The following is a 22050-nucleotide window of genomic DNA, read 5'->3' on the forward strand; positions in this document are numbered from 1 at the left end:
GAAAGAGAGAGAGAGCGAGAGCACATGGGTGGGAGAGAGGGGCAGAGGGAGAGAGAGAGAGAGAGAGAGAGAGAGAGAGAGAGAGAGGATCTCAAGCAGGCTCCACGCTGTCAGCACAGATCCTGATGCAGGACTTGATCCCATGACCCTGGGATCATGACCTGAGCTGAAATCAAGAGTCAGGCACTCAACCAACTGAGCCACCCAGGTGTCCCACCATATATATATATTTTTAGTGTTCATTTATTTATTCTGAGAGGGTAAGAGAGAACATGTGTGAGAGAGTGTGACTGGGAGTGGGGCAGGGGCAGAGAGAGAGAGGGAGAGAGAGAATCCCAAGCAGGCTCTGCCCTGAACAGCATGGGATTCGATCTCAAAACCTGGGGATCATGACCTGGGCCAAAATCAAGAGTTGGATGCTTAACCAACTGAGCCAGTCAGGCGCCCCACTGTTACTTTATTTTATAGATAAAATACTTTATTACTTTACTTTATTACTTTATTTTATAGACTGAGGCCAGAAAGTTTAGGTTCGTTGCCCCAAGGTCTCACACACAGTGACTAAGACAATCCAGGTCATCTGACTTCGGGTATCATCCACCTTCCATACATTTAAGTCTATATTTTGGTGGGCAAGTGAGATAAAGACGAAAAAAACCTACAACGTGTTCACATTCAGAAGCTTTCCTTTTCCCCCTGCCTTGCAAGAGGAAGTAGGCTTTTTGGATGTGTGGCCGCTTTTGCTCACGATGTGTGGGATCACATCTTAAGGAGGCAGTGGGGCTGAGGGATGGGCCCCCTGGCAAGGGCACAGCAGTCCTCGAGGGAAAGAAGAGCATTCCAGAAAGCAAAGCCAGAAGGGGGATGATAGCAAATGCCAGCCGAGGTCTGAGAGAGCGTGTTTGGGCAGAGGAGGAGTGTGGGATGGCACGTCTGTGCTCTCTGAGAGAGAGAGTAGGAAACGGATAGGGAGAGACAGTCCTGAGAAGTTTTATTATTATTATTATTATTATTATTATTATTATTACGAATGGAATGCTCACTGGGTGTCCTTTAAAGAAAATTCCAGCTAAGATTTTAATTGCTTTTAAGATTTCTTTGAAGGCCGGTTTGTTCTTTCTTTGGACTCAGCATCTCTCCACAGCTTTATGGGTGTTATAAGAGCTAAAAGCCCAAGACATGAGTCCAGGTTTTCACTCTCTCCTGTGCAGGGGAAAAGGGGCCAACAGTGTGCTTAGTCCCAGCTCAACAGCAGCAACCAGAACTTGTAGAGAAATGGGCCAGCGGAAGCATCCCCCTCACTTCCTCAGCTCCGTTGGCGGAGGTCACAGACAGGCTTGAGGCAAGAACCTCAGAGTTGAATTCTGAGGGTCTTTACTTCGGAAGTCCTTATTTTCTTCTTAAACCCAGGAAATTCTTCTTGGTGTTAATATGATCCTTCCCTGATTACATAATGATCACAAATATCACTTTATTCACAGGAAGAGAAGTAGCAGAGCTCTAAAGGGAGAATTATTTTTTTGCAGTTTCCCCCCATTTCATCGCTCGTGGTGAGTAAGCGTGGTCTTATGACTCAATTCCACTGGTGTAATAGCCTGGGCGGCAGTGCCGGCCATGGGTCGGGAGCCAGGGATGGAAATGTGCTGGAAAAGTGCTGCCTTAGCTGAACTGCTGACCTTGTCCCAGGAGAGGATATAGTGCGTCTCAGCCCAGTCAGGGTTGGGAACAGGAAAATCTGAGGCCAAAGGTAGACTCTGGCATATGACTTGTCTGGGCACTTCGGGTCTAATTTTGCTGAGAATTGGTATTTTATCAGCTGGTTTCAAGGCTGTTGGTTCACGGACAGGACATCGATTATTCACTAATGTCCAGAATGGGGCATCCATCCACGTGCTGACTGAGAGAGCAACACCCTGTAGTTTGAAAGGAGCAAATACTTTTTTCTCTTTTTAAATGTTTATTTTTGATGGAGGAGACAGTGCATGAGTGAGGGAGGGGCAGAGAGAGACAGACCCTGAATCCCAAGTAGGCTCCAGGCTCTGAGCTGCCAGCACTGAGCCCGACGCGGGGCTCGAACTCAGGCACGGTGAGATCATGACCTGGGTCGAAGTCAGACACTTAACCGATTGAGCCACCCAGGCGCCCCATGGGAGCAAATACTTTTCTTTCCTGTCCCTTGAGTGACTTCTTTCTGCGGCATGAGGCAAGTGTGCTTGCCAATGATGTACATTGCTTGTTCCAAGATACTGCTCAGTGCTTGATTAATACTGTAATTACAGATATTTGTAACTGGTAAGGACGTAAACCTTCTGCCCTTTGGTTGCGTATTTAGTGGCAACTTCCTTTCCCCTAAAATGACTCTTTCAAAAGGAATTGTTTTCATTTGGCTAAATAAACTTCGGTACGTGAGTTTTTCTTTTTTACCTTATTTTTTTAAGTTTATTTGTTTACTTTTGAGAGAGAGGGAGACAGGACCAGGGGAGGGGCAAGTAGAGGGAGAGAGAGAATCTCAAGCAGGCTCCATGCTGTCAGCACACAGCTCGACGCAGGGCTCGATCACACAGCCCTGGGATCATGACCTGAGCTGAAATCAAGAGTCAAGACGCTCAACCGAGTAAGCCACCCAGGCGCCCCAGTACGGGAGTTTTTAAAAAGTCAACCACATTGCCTTATGGTCTCACCTGTGCTGTTCATTTTTGCATCAGAGAGGACTGTTTGAATTGCAAGCAGCAGTTAAAAAGAGAAGTCGAACTAGCTAAAGTAAAACTTGCAGTTTAATACCTCCTGTGACTGAGGACAATGGATACACTGGCAAGGCTTGATGGTATGTCAGGGGCCCGTCTCCAGGCACCTGTGAGCCCTGCCATCCTCCTGGTGGGCTGCGGTTTTTTTCTGTGTTGGCAACACAGCAGCCAGCACAGAGCTGAAGACGTGCGAGTCACTGGAGCGGCTTAAGTAATTTGGAATTCATCTGCCGGAGCCTCGGTTTCCTCATTGGAAGGCAGAATAATGCCTCATCTGCAGGGTAGTGTGCGAATATTTAACGAGCTTGGGCAGGTGTGTACCTCTGTGGCTGAGAGCGTGGGTTCTGAAGTCACATCTGGCTCCATCACGTATTACGTTCCGTGTGTGAAATGAGGATGCTTTTAGTACCTGTGTCATAGTGTTGCTGGGATTTAAAGTGATTGTGTGTACGTAAAACCTCTACTAGGGTGCCTGGCACGTAGATCCACTCAAGAAATGGTAGCTGTTATTTAAGTAGACTTTTGAAACGTGACCATTGATGGTTTGAATGGAAAAGGTGAGCTCAGTCATAGGAAATGGGAAGAAAACGTCATGGACAGCGATTCACAATGGGGGCAATTTGGGTTTGCACAGCAAGGCAGACACCCACAGATGGTCTGGGGAAGAGCCTGTCAGTCAACCAGGAGGTCAGCACCTTGGGAAGTTCTGTCTGGAATGCTATGACTTTAGAAGTATGCTTTTATTTTATTTTTTTAATGTTTATTTAGTTTTGAGAGAGAGACAGAGAGACAGAGTGTGAGGTAGGGAAGGGGCAGAGAGAGGGAGACACAGAATCTGAAGCAGGCTCCAGGCTCTGAGCTGTCTGCACAGAGCCCGATGTGGGGCTTGAACCCATGCACCGCGAGATTATGACCTGAGCTGAAGTCGGACACTTAACCAACTGAGCCACCCAGGCGCCTCAGAGTATTCTCTCTCTCTCTCTCTCTTTTTTTTTTTAATAAGCAGGGGGAGGGGCACAGAGAGAGGAAGACACAGAATAGGAAGCAGGCTCCAGGCTCTGAGCTGTTAGCACTGAGCCTGATGCAGGGCTTGAACTCACGATGCCTAACTGACTCAGCCGCCCAGGCACCCCGGGAAGTATTCTTTTTGTAGAATTACAAATTAGAGTCTATCTTAGTGCTTTATACTTGATCAGTATTTGTTGCATTGACTTGAATTGCCTTCAGAGTCAGAGACTGTCTTGTTAACACGTTTGATGGTGGAAAATCTTCCTTTTATCAGAGCGGATTCTGTAATTCAGAGCCAAATCTAATGAATAAGGTGGGGGGATCAAGCTGAGTGGCTCTGATTCAGATTGTTCAAAACCCCAGTAAACTGAACCAGAGTGATTATTTTTTTTTCTCTGACTTAAACTGGCTTTTTAAAAAAGTGTTTTGATTTATTTTTGAGAGAGAGAGCATGGGCAGGAGAGGGGCAGAGAGAGAGGGGGACAGGGGGTCTGAAGCAGGCTCTGCATTGACAGCAGTGAGCCCGACGTGGGCCTCAAACTCATGAACAGTGAGATCATGACCTGAGCTGAAGTCGGACGCTCAACCAGGGGAACCACCCAAGCACCCCTGACACTGGCTTTTGAAAACAATGGTATGAGGAGAAAGTTGTAACACTGTAAGAAATCAGTTTCATAATTTCACATTTTACATATGGAATATATTAACAAATTATGGAATGCTTCTGCATTCTACGCATGATATTCAGTGCTGGGGTTACAGAGATCAGTAAGTATTAGCCCTTGGGGAAACCATTGTCCAGTGGGGAGAGACAGCAGAAGATCAGTCATCAGAATGTGGTGAGATCAGACCTGTGGAGCTCATTCAGTTTCTGTGAGCAGTCACAGGCGGTGGGTATGGTTGAAGTGGGGCAAGGGTCTGGGGTCTGGGAAGTTTTTAAAGTAGAGGTGATGTTTGAATGAGATGTTGAAGGATGTATATGGGCATACAAGAATAAAGAGGGTATACAGGTGCGTGTGCGTGTGTGTATGCTTCTGATAGAAATGCATGTGGGATAGCTTGGAGGCCATGATGTCAGGAGAATGTTCTAAGGAATGAGTAAGATCAAACAGATGAAATGCTTAAGGGCATTGCAGTTTTGATGTCTAACTAGGGTTAGCACTCAAAGAATACTTCTAAGAAGTCCGGTCTTCAAAGTCAGCCAACGAAAGGCAGTGAGCTGCGAGGCAGGCAGCAGTGGGTCCTGCCCGATGATCACTGTCAACAGTCTCTTGAGGGTTTTAAGATGAGTCGCCTGACGCTTCGTAGGTTTAAGTAATTTGCCTAAAGTCTTGTGGCTGCGAAGAAGTGGGAGTGGGATTTGAATTGGAGTCTGCCTCGCTCCGAGAACCGTACTTTACTAGGAGTGTCGTCTCATCTTTATCTGATGGCATAAGATTTCGCGCAGCTTCGGGCCCACCAACCCGAACATGGGATTGTGTGTATGGTCTGTAGCTGGAGACGAAGGGGCAGGTCCAGGCGCTGAGCGTGTGGACTGACCACAGGCAATGCTCACACTAGTAGTTTTCGGACTTCAGAGTGCCCCAGATTCCTTCCGGGGAATTCCTCTGATGGCTTCAGTTCTGAAGTCCCACTTCAGAGAGTCTGTCCTGTTGCGAAGCGTCTCGGGCGATTCTGATGCAGATGGTATGTGATTCACGCTTTGATGGCCATCCCCCTGAATGAATGTCTTCTGTGAACGTGGGTGTCTCTCTCCCTCTCGTCTTCCTTTCTCTCCCTCTCCCTCCTTCTCTCTCTCCCTTCTCTCCTTCCCTTCCTTCCTCTCTTTCTTTCTGCCTTTCCTTCCTTCCCCCCCGCTCCTCCCTCTTTTCCTTGCTTGCTTCCTTCCTTGTTTCCCCTTTCTTCCGAGGCTTCTCTTAATTGGGTTCCAATGACGCAAGGAGATCACTCATAAGTACTATTCCCTCTCTTTCCAGCAAGATCGTCTGTTCCTTGCAGGCAGAGATCCCACGTCCGTATGCCTTTTGCAGACACTCACCTGGGTGTGCTCCCAGGGATGAAAACATACACTGGGCACCCGGTGACACAGTTGGTCACTTTACAACGAGGCATTTTGAAACACGTGGTTAAGCCAAGGAAGGCACGCTCAGCAGTTTTTCATGTCGTCTCTGTGAACTGCCTGTGTACTTACCTCTCACGGTCTCTGTCTTTCCTGCTCCTCACACAATTCTGGAGGGTCCCTGATGGGAAGGACACAGACTGATGCTTAGCAGCGATTCCTTGCTGGTCCAGCCCTCGCTATTTCCCACAGCCCCCGGCCAAACCCCACCCCCTGGAAGTCTCCAGACCTGTGCTTCCCTCCTCATACTCGCTTCTTCGGATGCCTGTCTTGTGTTGCATTTCTGAAACGGGAAATCCCGTTTGCAGCTGGCTTAATATCTGGGGTACCCCCTCTTTCTGGGCCATGGCATGTCAGAGCCACGTGGATAGTCTGACCTTGTCCTATTTGGGCAGTTTTCTCCTCTGTGCCCTGGTGACAAAGGCCCGGCATTCCTGGCCTAGTGGATTCCTTGCGCGGTATCATACAAGTGATAGATTCCTGTCTGTTTCTCTGCTGTGGCCTGGGTGCCCAGATTCTGAAGTCAGGTTACATGGGGTCCAGCTTTGCTTGTGGACTGGGAGTGTGGGCATGTTTTAAAACTCCTTCAAGCCCCCATATCCTCATCTGTAAAATAAGGTGGTTGTGAGGTTCAGAACCAAATGATGCTCGGGAGTGCCTGCTTTAGGGTAAGCACTATTGCAATTATTGTTATTGGTGATAATTTTTTATTGTCCTTTTATGTCCTCAGTTGAAATTCTGTCAGTCTTGCAAAGCCCAGCTAGAGCTGTGCCTCATCCGCAAAGCTTTTTTGTCCACTCAGGTCCGCAGACAGCGCTGTCCTACATTCTCATGATCACTCAGGTCTAAGATTAATGTTTGATTGCCTTTAATATTTAATACTGTGTTCCTATTGCACTGGGTCCTAATTGGTTTTATTCTTGGTCTTGAGAAGTTCTTAAATGTGGCTAATAAAGACTGCCTTTTTCTTTTAGCCTCTCCACTTCTGGTTACGTAATTACATTACCTCTTCTTTCAGGTGTTATGTTTAAGGATGTATGGGTCAATTCCCTTAACACGAACCCATTTGGGATAAACTCATATACACTGCAGCATCTACACTGCAAATGACAGCATCCCATTTGCTGGGGGATGCCACGTGGGGGGTCCCATGTGGGCTGGCTTTGTGCTGCTTCTCTTACTAGATAAGGAGAAGGCCCTGGTTCGGGGAGAAGTGTTTAAAAAAATTTTTTTTAATGTTTATTTATTTCTGAGACAGAGCATGAGAGGGGGAGCAGCAGAGAGAGAGGGAGACACAGAATCCGAAGCAGGCTCCAGGCTCCGAGCTGTCAGCACAGAGCCCGACGTGGGGCTGGAACTCATGAGCTGTGAGATCATGACCTGAGCCGAAGTCGGACACGCTCAGCTGACCGAGCCACCCAGGCATCAGGGAGAAGTATTTTAAGGCTTGAGTGTTATGGATGGAAGGAAGACCTTGTTTTGACACCATTTCCTTCTGAAGTTAACTCTGAGCCCTGGATGCACCGGAGAATCACTGCAGAGCTTAAAAAAAAATACTGATGCCCCGGCCACATTCTGGGCCAGTCAGATCCAGAATCTGGGGGGGTGAGGGGGGGTGGGGGAGGGGGAGAACAGGGGCGGGGCAGGAGCGAGATGGCGGAGGTGCCCAGGTATATAGTATTTTTTTTTTTTAATTTTTTTTTTCAACGTTTATTTATTTTTGGGACAGAGAGAGACATAGCATGAATGGGGGAGGGGCAGAGAGAGAGGGAGACACAGAATTGGAAACAGGCTCCAGGCTCCGAGCCATCAGCCCAGAGCCCGACGCGGGGCTTGAACTCACGGACCGCGAGATCGTGACCTGGCTGAAGTTGGACGCTTAACCGACTGTGCCACCCAGGCACCCCTGTATTTTTAAAAAGCTTACCAGCAGGGGCGCCTGGGTGTCTCAGTCAGTTGAGCATCCAACTCTTGATTTTGGCTCAGGTCATGATCTCATGGTTGGTGAGTTCAAGCCCTGTGCCGGGCTCTGCACCTGACAGTGTGGAGCCTGCCTGGGATTCTCTGTCTCCTTCTCTCTGCCCCTCCCTTGCTTGCTCGATCTCTCTCTCAAAAATAAATAAACATTAAAAAAAAAAAAAAAAAAGCTTACCAGGTGGCTTTATGATGCTGTCCAGGTTGAGAATGGTGGAATTGCTCTAAAACCAGGTTCTCCAGCCCCTCCGCCTGGTGAACGGGCTTTGGTTTTAGTTACATGCCTTCATCCTGGTTTTCAGGGATACTGGCTACAATTAGCTTGCAGGAATTAGCTTTTAAGAGAGCCTGGATGTCTTAAGGGTCCAAACCATGCCGCAAAAGAGCGTTTATTATCTGAGAATGCCTTGCAACCAGGCTGCTCACGGACACTCGGTGTGCCTAGGAATAGAATTTTCCTTGCCCTAGGTCACTGGTGCCGTGGCAGACAAGTGACAGGGCTCCCGTAGGACCTAAAGTATTTATAGCTCTTACAGTATTTCCACAAGGTGAGCTTTGCCGCGGAGGCCTGAGTCGGGGCTGCTCAGAGTCACTAAGGTGCAGGAGTTGAACCCAGCTGCTGCAGGAAATAGCTCTTAGTGTGGAGAGAGGGGCTCAGGTGTCCTTGGCCGAGAACAGAACGCGGGGGAAGCCGTGGAGCAGACCCATCCGGGATTCCTCCTTCACCTTGTGTGAGATATTTTGCACAGGAATTGATTAAGACCTCTTAAAAACTAGAGGTTTTGAAGTATAATTTACTTACCATGAACTTTATCTGTTTTAAATCTACAGTTCAGTGAGTTTTAGTAAATTCACAGGGCTGTGCAGCCATTCCCACAATCCAGTTTTAGAATATTTCCATCACCCCAGAAAGATCCTTGGTGCCTGTTTGCAGTCAGTTCCTGTGCCCAGTTCACATCCAGGCAACCGCAAAGTTGCATTCTACCTCTATAGTTTTGCCTTTTCTGGACATTTCACGTGAATGGAGTCATACGATACGTAGTCTTTTGTGTCTGGCTTTTTTTTTACTTTAGCATAGCAATTCCGAGGTTCATCCAAGTTTTGGCCTGTGTCAGTATTTTTTTCCTTTTTTAAAGAAATTTTATTTTTTTAAATAGGGGCGCCTGGGTGGCTCAGTCGGTTGTGTCCAACTTCGGCTCAGGTGATGATCTCACGGTTCATGAGTTCGAGCCCCGCGTCAGACTCTGTGCTGACGGCTCAGAGCCTGGAACCCACTTCGGATTCTGTGTCTCCCTCTCTCTCTGCCCCTCTCCTGCTCGTGCTCTCTCTCTCTCTCTCAAAAATAAATAAACATTAAAAACGTTTATTTTAGAGGGAGAGAGAATGCGAGTAGGGGAGAGGGGCAGAGGGAGAGAATCTTAAGCAGGCTCCACACTCAGCGTGGAGCCAGAGCCCATGAATAATGACCTGGGCAGAAATCAAGAGTTGGACACTCAAGGTGGGAACCACCCAGGCACCCTGGTATTTTGTTCCTTTTTATTGCTAAATAGTGTTACATTGTATGGATATGCTACATTTTATTTATCCATACTCAGTTGACTGAGGTTTGGATTGTTTCCACTTTGGGACTTTTATAAACAATGCTGCTGTGAGCACTCAAGTTCAAGCTGTTGTATGGATGTATGTTCCCATTGCTCTTGGAGTGAACTTCCTGGCTTGCATGGTAAATTTATGTTAAGCTTTTTGAGAAACTGCAAATTTTGCAATTCCATCAGAAATTCATGAAGGTTCCAGTTTCTCTCCATCCTCACTAACCTTTGTTATTACCTGTCTTTTTCATTCCAGGAGGTGTAATGTGGGTTTAAGTTCACTGAATCATTTTTTTTTTTTTTTCTTTTTTGAATCGTGCTTTTGTTGTCTTATCTAAGAAATCTTTGCCTATTCAAGGTCATACAGATTTTTCCCTAGATTTTAGGATATTTTAGATTTTCTTCTTAATCTTTTATAGTTTTAGCTTTTACATGAGGCTTTGATTAATTTTGAGTTAATTTCTAAGTATGGTGTGAGTAGGGATATAAATTTTTTTTTTTTTTTTGCAGGTGGATATCCACATGTTCCAGTACCCTATTTCAAAAAGATGATCTTTTCTCCTTTGAGTTGCCTTGGTGCGTGTGTTGAAAATCAATTGGCTGAAAATGTAAGGGATTATTTCTGGACTCTCAGTTTTATTGCATTGATTTACATGTTTCTCTTTATGGTCAGTATCACACAGTCTTGATTACTGTAGCTTTATGATAAGTTCTGCAATTAGGAAGTATAAGTCCTCCGACTGTGTTCCAAATTGTGTTTTGGGTGCTCTAGGTTCTTGCCATTTCTCTGCAAATATTAGGACCAGCTTGTCATTGTCTGCAAAAAGCCTGCTGGGATTTTTTTTTTTTTTTTTTGGATTGTTGAATTTACTGATCAATCACTACCTCAGTGATATTGAGCTGTCTGATCCATGAATACAGATCTCCATTTATTTAGATCTTTAATTTCTCTCAACAATAATTTGTAGTTTTTGGTGAACAAGACGTCAATCAATATTTTTGGAGTGGTCCTGATAGGAAATTTCTTTTTCTTCCCTTCAGAGATCTCATTGAAAACAATGGAGGGGGTCACAGCTTAGCAGCCAGGAGCGGGAGGTGGGGTGGAGAGTGGAAAAGGCACCAGTTTGGGCGACGGGAGGACTGGCTCTAATCTGGGGCAAGCCATTTCACCTCTCAGTTTGCTGATCCCTAAAATGAGTGTAATGTAGTTTGTTCTGCTTCAAGGTTGTAAGGTTAGAGGTAATGTGGGGAAGGAGCTTGGAAAAATGTTGTCTGTCCTGTGATGAGGCTGATACGGCCATTAAAGGGGACACGAAGAACTAACAGAAGAAGATGCTCTGAGAGACCTCATCTTGGCCACTGAGTCTCTTTGCAGCTCGAGGCAGAGGCCAGTGAATCGCAGCGAAGTGAACATACCATCTCACTTGATCGCCAGACAACTCATTGAATTAGCTATTTTCATCCACATTTTGCAAAATGGAAACTGATGTTCAGAGAGGTAAAGTCAAGTTTCCAAGGTCACAGAGCTAGTAAGACGCAGTGCAGGATTTAAACCCAGCCTTGTGTAACCTCAGTGCTTCTGCCTTTCCACGGCACATCACCACCCTCGCTATCACCACCAGCTCCCATCAGGGAATCTACAAGGCAACGTTAAATCTCAGGCACAGCACAAAACTCCTCAAAGGATAAATGAACACTGATAAGTGGTTAATGTATCTTGCTTATCTTTCGTTCTTCACATGTTAAAGGTTTAGTTTTGTCTCAAGATTCAGGAAGGCAGATGTGATTTCCATCACCAAGGATTAGGTGGGAAAACCAAGCTGAATTCGTAAGGGTTGATCATAGTGAGCTTTTATTTATATTTTTTAAAAGCTTATTTATTTTGAGAGAGATAGAGGCAGCACCAGTGGGGGAGGTGTGGAGAGAGAGAGATTGAGAGAGAGAGAGAGAGAGAGAGAGAGAGAGAGAATGCCAAGCAGGCCCCACACTGTCAGTGCAGAGCCCAACATGGGGTTGGAACCCATGAAACCGTGAGATCCTGACCCGAACTGAAACCAAGAGTTGGATGCTTAACCGACTGAGCCACCCAGATGCCCCAGATCATAGTGAGCTTTTAAAAAAAGTCATTTGGGTTACGTGGCTATATAGATCGAGATGAAAGGCAACCTTTTTTCCCAACACTTATTGTGATCTGACTTGAGCTCTGAGTTGCACCTTATAGCTTCCATTTTCTCAGCGGTGATAGCCCTGGTGAGAGGAAGGTGGAGTTTGTGGCAATGTGAGATTTCAGATTCAGGGTTACAGATGTCCTCTAGCTGGCTCCTCTGGGCTTGCTCAACAGCAGCATACGTACCCACAGATGCAAGTAGACCTGAGTCTACACGGATGGGTCACCCACTGTTTTCTCGCTTCCCACGCAGGAGATCTGGGTCTGCTTTCTAGCAAATCCTTTAATATGGCAACATGGAGAGTGCACAGGCTTTTGGAATCAGACGAGTTTTTGTTCCATTTCCACCATGCGCTAGTTTTGCGATCGTGGGAAATGGGCTTAAATGATCTGAGCCTCAGTTTGTTCATGTAACATGGTGCAAATAATTGCCATGATGATTACAATGAGACAAAGTCTGTACTTTGCTTATTAGTGGCAGATATGTAATATGTTCTAGACAAAGAGAGTCCTTTTGCTCTTTCTACTGGAGTTACACATGATTAGATTTAATTGTAAAGAAATCTCACTGTGGACAAGTGCATTAGTCTTCTTTTGCTGCAGTAACAAATAGCCCCCAAAGCTCAGTGGCTGAAAATCACGTACACTTAATTTCTGGCTCATGTTATCTGAGGGCTGAATTAATGCTGCCTTTCCTGGGCTTCCCTGGGTTATGTTCTGCTCTTTGTGTCCTCGCACTTCGGGATCCCAGTTGAAGAAACATGCTGTTCTCATGGTGAAGGACAGAAACTCCAGAGAGCCGGAGCCAATCTGTAAAGCATATTTAAAGTTTCTGCTTGGACATCGTGTGTATCACATCTGCCTACATCCATTGTCATACGGCCAAGGCCAAAGTCAATTGATGGGTAAGTATAATCTGCCTAAAGGGAAGCATGGCATGGGCTTTCTAAATAAATAAACAATCTTCCTTAAGAAGTGAGAATTTTGGCAATTCTTGGGGTAATTCTTGGTAATCTGAGGAATAATCCTTATATACATGGAATAGCCGGGCTTCTTTATTTTTAATTTTTCCCTTTGGCTGTGGCGGTTTGTTTGCTTGCTCTTTCAGGTTTTCTTTGTAAAAGCAGAGCCAACGAAAAACAATTTGTCAGAGTCTGAGAAAAGACTTTTGTGTTTTTCTTCCTCCTTCTCATTCTTCTCAGTCACTTGCCGTTCATCCCTTTTTACTCATCTAAACGTGGGCTTGCTTCGGCCTCTCTTCTCCCTGGACACTCTTTTCTCCAGGTAATCTCATACGGAAGTCTGGCTTCAGCAGACTGCTCACCGAGGCATCCTGTGTCAACATTTGCAACTGAGATGCCACGGAACTGTCCACTCATATCGCCAGCCTGGCGTCTCTCCTGTGCTGCCGTATGAATCTCAAGGTAATAAAACCCAGCTCCGGTGACTCTAAGCGTCCCTTCTAGGACCGGACCGTCCAGCCAGTTGTGGACATCGAGCCCTGCAATTCATCCTTGCTACCTCCCTCTCCCTCGCTGTCTTATCCAGTCCTTTGCCAATTCCCTGTCTTTACCTCCTAAGGGCCTCTCTGGTCATCTACTTCTCTCCATCCCCACTGCCACCAGGAAACCACGATCCTCCTTCATCTGGACTCTTGCAGTATCCCCCAGTTGTCTCCCTGTATCCTTGCTTTCTGCTTCTAATTTGATTTCTTCATGACAGCCATAGCCAGAGTCATTTTTTAAAGGATTTACATTTGGGGTGCCTGGGTGGCTCAGTCAATTAAGCGCCGGACTTCGGCTCAGCTCATGATCTCTCAGTTCGTGGGTTCAAGCCCCACGTCGGGATCCGTGCTGACGGCTAGGAGCCTGGAGCCTGGAGCCTGATTCGGAGTCTGTGTCTCCCTCTCTCCCTGCCCCTCCCCTGCTCATGCTTTGTCTCTCTCTGTCTCAGAAATAAATAAACATTTAAAAAAATTCAAAGATTCACACTTGGTCATATCTGCCTTGGGCTTACAGCCCTTCAGTGACTTCCTGTCTTTCCATAGCCCTCAAGGTCCTGCATGATCTGGCTTTTTTTCTGTCTCTCGCACTTTGTTTTGCAGCACTCTTGTCTATACTGTAGCTATGGTGTTCTCCCCTTTTGAATCCTTCCATGTGTCACGCCCTCACCTCTCTTGGGGACTTTGCACATGCTTCCCTCTGTTTGAAATGTTTTTACCCTGACCTCCATCCTTGAAATCCCAGCTCAGAAGTCTCTTGCTTGCTGAAGCACTCCCTAGCATCTCCAGGCTGAGAGGTTTGTTTTCTCTTCTATGACCACAGTTTATGCGAATTGAATGCATCTTGTGTTCTTGTTTGCTTACGTGAATCTCTGCCTGGGTTTCAAGGTCTGAGGGCCAAGTTCTGTCTCATTCTCCAGACACTGTTTTGTTTGTTTGTTTCTCTTTTGAGCTTAAACTATGCACAAGCCATCTGTAAGGTTTAGAGAAATCAAAATTCGCTGCTCGTGGAGCTCTTTTGTACTAAAACTCATAATCACAAACATCAAAATTGGGAGGTAGCAGGGATACCTCTGGTCCATGGCCTTTATTTTTATTAATGACAAAACTGAAGCCTGGAGAGAGCAAATGACTTGTTTAAGGTCATGCAGCTGGTAGGTGTCAGGTAACATTAGATTGTCCGAGTACCATCTGAAAGGGAAGGTTTCCATAAGGGGTCGGGTGGGGGGGATGGGGGGGTTGGGATGAAGGTGGAGGGGAGGGGTGGTGGCTAAGATGGCTTATCTTTCCCTGAAGGTACCATTTTTCAAAGGCTTATTTTGTGCCAGGGGTTGGGTATTAGCTCCTCATAGAAATAATCTCTAAATTTTAGGACCACACACGAGTTTAATCCCCATTTTAACTTGAGGGAAAATGAGAGTGACAGAGATTACAATGTGTTCAAGGTCCACGAAGCTCATGAGGAAATATCTCAATGCCTCGATAACAGTGATCCTTAACGCTGATTTCTTTTTACGTGTTGTTTGTTGGGTGGGGATGAGGGCTTGAGACGAGATCAGCCTAAACGGATTTTCACTGACAACTGGTAATCCCAAAGAGGCTTCCTAGTAGGAGACTTGCAAGGTTTCAGGGCTTCAGTGTAAAGCCATAATCACATGGCCTTCAGTGAGAGGTTTATAGAGCTCCCACCAAGTGTACCCACGTGTACGGGCCAAGTTCAGTGAGGTGAAGAACTATAAGCCATGAACTGCTTCTGAGGGAGACCAGATCAAAGGATCAGGCCTATTCTTATCCACCTTGCTGACTGGGAACATGCCTATGGTCACTTCAGTGAGTGGGCATCCAAGTAGACCCCAAGTCATACACCAGACTGTATTGTTCTTTTTTTAAAAAAAATGTTTTATTTATTTTTGAGAGAGAAAGCACGTGAGCAGGAGAAGGGGCAGAGAGAGAGAGAGGGACACAGGATCCAAAGCAGGCTTTGCGCTGGTAGCAGTAAGCCCTGATTTGGGGCTCGAACTCATGAGCCATGAGATCATGACCTGAGCTGAAGTTGGACGCTCAACCAACTGAACCACCCAGATGCCCCCAGACTGTGTTTGTTTTAACTAAAAAAATTTCTTAATGTTTATTTATTTTTGACAGAGAGAGAGAGAGAGAGAGAGAGAGGGAGAGAGAGACAGAGCATGAGTGGGGGAGGGGCAGAGAGACAGGGAGACACAGAATTTGAAGTGGGTTCCAGGCTCTGAGCTGTCAGCACAGAGCCCAACTCGGGGCTCGAACTCACAGACCGCGAGATCATGACCTGAGCTGGAGTCAGACGCTTAACCGACTGAGCCACCCAGGTGCCCCCCCCCCAAAATGTTTTTAATGTTCATTTATTTTTGAGAGAGACAGAGCACACGTTAGTGAGGATGAAGGGGGAGGGGCAGAGAGAGAGGGAGACAAAGAATCCAAAGTAGGTTCCAGTTCTGAGCTGTCAGTACAGAGACTGATGCAGGGCTCGAACCCAAGAACCATGAGATCAAGACCTGAGCTGAAGTCAGGCGCTCAACCGACTGAGCCATGCAGGTGCCCCCAGACTGTATTGTTCTTAAGTATTAATCTCTTGGCCTAAATAATTGGTCTGCTTAAGAAACCAGTTAGCTGCACCCTTTCCTAATCTGATCCTTGTCAATCACCCAGCACTGCCTTCAGATCGCCCCAGATTCCCACTGGGTCCTCCCTCAATCCCCCCGCCCCGCCCCCCAACGCTGCGACCGCAGCAGTATCAGAACTTATTGCCGGAGTGGATTGCCAGTGTGCTGTCTCCACCCGTCTGGCGGCTTGCAAAGAGCAGATAATCCTTTTAAATCCTTTATTCTTAATAGTAATAGATGATCTGTTTGGCCTTATTTTCTAACATTAGCTTTCAGACTGCCTGTATCAAATCCACAGGTTTTGAATTTGAATCCTAGAGACAAAGAGCGGTTAGCAACAGGAAAGAGCTGATGGCAGAATCATGCAAAATCAAATCTGGAAGAATTAATTTTGTCAATTTCCCTAACAGGGCCGTCTTCTTTGCACCGAGCGACAGATGATATTGGTAGTGAAAACACAAAACACGGAGTCAAGAAGAACTGGTCGCTTCACATGTCGGTCCTGCCGGGCACTAACAAGGTGACATAGGATGACTGCTAACCTTTTTAAACCTTAGTTTTCGTATTCATACAATGGGACAGTAAGATCTTTCAAGGCTGCAGAAAGGCTTTGTGAGTTGGAACTCGCTCTACAGTCTGAGGTACCATTCTGGGTGGAGCCCAGTCCCCTCCTCCTCGGGCGGAGCTTTTGTTTGGGGAAACTGAGGAACCGGGGGTGGGGGGGCGTGGGGTTGTGTGCACTGTTGCCCACGAGGTATCCTCAGCTCTGTTGTGACCTTAAAATCTCAGAGATGGCAGCTGTGTAGATGGAACAGAGGGCCCTTCCCCACAGCCAGGGCTTGGTTTTTTCAGGCAAAGATCTGGCAGGAAGGGGAACTCTCAACAGATGTGCTGATGGGCAGAGGGGAGGGTGAGTGGACAGTGATGTCACCTTCCTGTGTTAATCTCAATTACACAAGCCTAAATTACCCATACTCCTCACTAAATGGCACCTTCTCATCGTCTTTCCATGTTAAGCCCTTCCCTCTTTAAATTTAATATCCTTGGGGCGCCTGGGTGGCTCAGTCGGTTAAGTGTCCAATTTGGGTTCAGGTCACAATCTCATAGTTTGTGAGTTTGAGCCCCGTGTCGGGTTCTGTGCTAACAGCTCGGAGCCTGGAACCTGCTTCAGATTCTGTGTCTCCCTCTCTCTCTGCCCCTCCCCTGCTCATGCTCTCTCTCTCTCTCTCTCAAAAACAAACATTAAAAAAAATAAATTTAATATCCTTTAACCCTCATTCTCACTCACCATTCATTGAGTGATATTCATTGAATGTGTTTATTTATTTATTTTGTTTTTAAATGTTATTTATTCTGAGAGAGAGTGCAAGTTGGGGAGAGGCAGAGAGAGAGAGAGGGAGAGAGAGAATCTCAAGCAGGGATGCGGGGCTCAAATAATGCCCCGTGAGATCACGACGTGAGCCAAAATCAAGAATTGGATTCTTAACCGACTGAGCCACCCAGGGGCCCCAATGAATGTGTTTAAAATTGCATTTGACAGGTGTGTGAGTGGTATGGTGTTGTAATCATTCAATTAGTCAACAAAATGTATTAAGTGCCTCTTTTATGGTAGGCTCTGTTCTAGGCCTTGGGGGACATCAGTGAACAAAACAGGCAAAAATTCTCACTCACATAGTAAAAGGTGGGAGTGGGGAGATAGTACTTACTACCTTTCACTTATTACATTTGATTGTTGTCTGAGGTAGAAATAGAGCTGAGTGAGGGGGACCAAGGGGTATGTGTGTGTGTGTGTGTGTGCGCGCGCGTGCGCGTGTGAGGGCGCGTGCGCGTAGAGGATTTTGAATGCTTATGATTCTAGATGGAGGGAGTAGCCAGTGCAAAGGTCCTGTAGGAGCATCACCACCCTGCATGTGTTGACTACAGCAGGGTGGCTGGTGAGGCTGGGCCAGAGTGAGCACTGGGGACAGGGATGCTGTCAGGGAGGTAGAGGGAGTGTGGGGGGTGGGGGAGGAAGATCATCTAGGGCCTTGTGGGACATTGTAAGGACTTGTGTGCTCTCAGGGTTATAGAGTATTGTTAGGGCCCCCCCCCGCCTTATTTTTCCACTCAGCATTGTTTTCAAGATCCAGCCGTGTTGCCAAACGGACAGCTAGTCAGTTGCTTGTGCCATTCTGTAGCACTCTATAAATTTTACCTGCTCACTCATCCAGCCTCCTGCACTTGATGTCCTCATGTGGGTTCCATCACAGGCCTGTGTGATCGTTTCTGTGGGCGACACACAGGGGCCTGGGCAGACTTGCTAGGTCACAGGGAGGCATACGCTTAATTTGGCTTAAGTAGCTCCAGATTGCTCTCCAGGCTGTCTCTACCCGACTGTGCTCCTTCAGCGGCGCACCAGGGTCCCCGTAGCCCCACATCCCTGCCAAACGAGACGTGATCCAGCTTTCCATTTTTTGCCAATCTAATAAGTAGGAAGTCCATTGTTCTAATTTGCATTTTTCTGATTATTAACGAGCGTGAACACCTCTTTATGTGCTTGTTAGTTTTTTGAGTTTCTTCTTTTATAAGTTGCCTGTTCATATTCTTGGCCAATTTTTCTATTGGGGTTCTTATTTTTTGTTTTTTTTTCAGGAGTTCTCTTAGATTCTGAATATCATCCATAGTTGTTTTCAGGAGGTTAGATTTGAGGTGGCCTTTGAGGTAATCTAGTCTAACCACCCCATTTTACGGTTGAGGAAACTGAGACCCAAGCAATGAAATGACTTGTTAAAACACACACATAGTGGAAAAGCTGAGACTGGAGGTCAGTACTTTTCACGCCGTATCGTATGGAGTGGAGGTCCTTTTACGAGGCAGCGATGGCGGGAGGTGGTGGGCAGGAAGTGTGGGGTGTTGCTGGCTCCCTATCATCGACACTTCTTTAGGCAGTGGGGCCATGTGCCCTGACTGCTGGCAGAGGCCAGTTCTGGATCCAAGAGGCCCTTGGTCTGATGACTGTTTCCTCCTTTCCATTCAAACTGTTACTATTTTATTTCAAGATGTTATCTCCTCCCGCTCGACCAGTGTTTCTCAAATTTTAGTGGTGTGCAGGATTCACCCAGAAAACATACTGTAATGCAGATTCCCCCTCCTGAAGATGGAAGCACTGAGTGATATTTAGGACCCTGATGCAGGTGGCCCACGGACCTCATTTTGCGAGTACTCTGCCCCAAACAGTGCCATTAGCCACCTAATTGTTCTTCTGTCTCCATCCCAGAGCACTGCATCTGCCTTCTGGGCCTCCAAACAGAGCTACTGTCATTCCAGAACATCTCTCTCTCTGTCTGCCAGGCTTTCACCTTTAACACCCACCTGAAGTTCTCCTTCCTTTCGGAAATTCTGTGATTCTCAGGAGCCGGGTCAAACATGGTCTTCCTTAGAAAGCCCTCTCTGATTTTTCTGAGAATCAAGTTCAGGGTCACAGTATGAATGATGACATATGGCAGGAAGTAGGAAGAGCCCCCTCCCCGGCATGTTGCCCTTTGAAATCCTGGTGGACAGGGGCACCTGGGTGGCTCAGTCGATTAAGTGTCTGACTTCGGCTCAGGTCATGATCTCATGGTTCGTTGGGCTCTGTGCTGACAGCTCAGAGCCTGGAGCCTGCTTCGGCTTCTGTCTCCCTCTCTCTTTCTGCATCTCCCCCGTTTGTGCTCTGGCTCTTTCTGTCTCTAAAAAATAAATAAATGTTAAAAATTTTTTTTAAAATTTTGAAATCCTGGTGGACACCCCTTTGTGCAAAGTGGTGAAGGACACCTCTTGAAGGTAGCAACACCCTGCAGCAGCCAGTCTTTTTTTTTTTTTTAATTTTTAATGTTTATTTTTGAGAGAGAGACAGAGAGAGAGAGGGAGGGAGGGAGAGAGAGAGAGAGGGGGAGGGGCAGAGAGAGAGGAGACACAGAATCTGAAGCAGGCTCCAGGCTCTGAGCAAGCGGTCAGCACAGAGACCGACGCGGGGCTCGAACTCACAGACCGTGAGATCATGACCTGAGCCGAAGTTGGATGCTCAACCAACTAAGCCACCCAGGCGCCCCAGTCTTGCCTTTTTTTAAAAGAAACACTCATTTTTTGTAATCAAATATATATGTACATAGTTTATTTAAAGAGTTGTAGTTCTACAAAATTTGTTATGGAAAGTGGCAGTCTTCCATCATTTCCTTGTGTTGTTTTTTTTTTTCACTCGCTAGAGGCAGACGCATGAAACGCTTTTGGCTGATTTTTTTCGTTTGTGTTTTTGATATCACCAAAGAATATGGTTATATTGATCCTGTCTTTGATTTTTTCAGTTTTAGGCACTTTGCCTGACTTCCCTTTGCCGAGAATCAGGCTTTACCCTCCCATCCTGCCCCTGTGGCTCCACACGTGCCCCTCCCCACCTCCCAGGTTCTATCTTTGCCCGTTTTTGCGGACTCGTTCTCCCTGCCTCAGTGCCCGGGGCTCTTCCGGCCATGGCCACCAGCTGTCCAGGTCAGAAATTTGGGCCCCTCCTTAACTCCCTTTTCTCTTAATCCTCTACCCATTTTTCCGCCACCTCCCACTCCTGCAATTCTGTCAGCTCTGCCTCTGACAAAGCTCTTAAACCCATCCAGTTCTGTGTGTATTGCCACAGTCCCTGCCCTGTCACCCTCCCGGCTTGCTCAGGATACGGCAGGTGTCCTAGTCCCCTTGCTTCCTGTCATCCCTCCCTCTTCTGTCTTCTTGACCTTACAGCCAGAGCGAGCTTCCCCAAAATGCCAACTGGACCATGCGATTCTCGTGCTTAAAACTTTGAGCGCACGGGGGAAGTTTCGAATTCCTTATCGTGGTGGGGTGGACACAGTACTTTGTTTCCCGTGGCATCGTGTCTTGCTGGCACACAGACCACCTTTGCTCGCTGTGAAGGTGGGGGTCGCGTGAAATGTGAGGGGAAGCAACGTGTCCTTTCCAGGCCCAGGGAGTTGAGAGCAACACGCTTAGGATGCCTCTTCTCTCTTCTGCGAGGGGCCTCCCAGGCCCATGTTCCAGAAGCTGTAGTTACAGAGTTGGTGGGGGGGCTTCCCTCCCCCCCATCGGACTTTACACAAGTGAGAAATAAGTCTTGGTTACACTGAAGCCCACGGAGCTTTGGGGTTGTGTGTGGCTCGGTATAGCCTGTCGTAACCTGGAGCGACACCAGGAATGAAGAAGGCCCTCTGGGGCCTGGCCTTGCTTCTCCCCGATATTATTTCTCTTCTCCTTGCCGTGGGCTCTGTTTTCCAGCTTTGACAGGCCAGGCTCTCTCCTGCTTCCAGGCTTCACATGTGCAGTTCTTGTCGCTAAGAATGTCTTCTCGCAAGGGGCGCCTGGGTGGCGCAGTCGGTTAAGCGTCCGACTTCAGCCAGGTCACGATCTCGCGGTCCGTGAGTTCGAGCCCCGCGTCAGGCTCTGGGCCGATGGCTCAGAGCCTGGAGCCTGTTTCCGATTCTGTGTCTCCCTCTCTCTCTGCCCCTCGCCCGTTCATGCTCTGTCTCTCTCTGTCCCAAAAATAAATAAACGTTGAAAGAATGTCTTCTCGTTACTCACCCCCTCTTCGCCGCGTGGCCTGGCCAATCCCAACCAGCCTTCGAGCCTCGGCTCGCGCATCTCCTCTTACAGGGACCTTACAGGATTCTGCACCACCCCCTGGGTGAGGTGCCCTTCCTCTGTGTCCCTTAGCATCCCCCGTCCACCCTTCACTTTCCACTCCGTCCTGAGGTGGCCTGATTACTTGTGTCCCTGCCAATCCAGACGCTCCCTGAGTGTCTTAACCCTGCCTGTTCTTTGTGGTTTCTTAGGGCCGGTCAGGGTAGGTGCTCAGTCCATTTTGTTGTGGGAAGATCCAGGGGATCTTAGAGGTTATCGTGAAAAACTGCAATTCAGATTTCTTTTGCCAAGATCTTCTTGGTAATTTATATTCCTGGGGCGCCTGGGTGGCTCAGTCGCCTGAACCTCCGACTTCGGCTCAGGTCATCGTCTCATGGTTTGTGAGTTTGAGCCCCGCTTTGGGCTCTGTGCTGACAGCTCAGAGCCTGGAGCCTGCTTTGGGTTCTGTGTCTCCCTCTCTCTGCACCTCCCCTGCTTGCGCTCTGTCTCTCTCTCTCAAAAATAGATAAACATTAAAAAAAAAAAAATCCTGAGAGATGGTACTTGTCGCTCATTGGGAGAAAGAGTTTGCAGTCAGACACAGCTGGTCTCATTTCGGTCTTTCTAGCTGTGTAATGTTGAGCAAGTTACTTAACCTCTGAAGCCCCAATGTCATTATCTAAGGGGGATAAT

General features: G+C 47.2%; 1 long non-coding RNA gene across 1 annotated transcript; it reads left to right on the forward strand.

Annotated features, from left to right (window-relative positions):
- The first annotated feature begins 1480 nt into the window (after positions 1-1480).
- On the forward strand, positions 1481-16262 carry LOC121020902 (uncharacterized). The gene is made up of 4 exons (XR_005786350.1): positions 1481-1550; positions 9945-10010; positions 12886-13025; positions 16152-16262. It is a non-coding gene; the product is annotated as an uncharacterized LOC121020902 (long non-coding RNA).
- The last annotated feature ends 5788 nt before the right edge of the window (positions 16263-22050 follow it).

Source organism: Herpailurus yagouaroundi, unplaced genomic scaffold, assembly GCF_014898765.1.
Source record: "Herpailurus yagouaroundi ecotype Mexico unplaced genomic scaffold, PumYag 253, whole genome shotgun sequence".
Taxonomy (NCBI): Eukaryota; Metazoa; Chordata; class Mammalia; order Carnivora; family Felidae; genus Herpailurus; species Herpailurus yagouaroundi.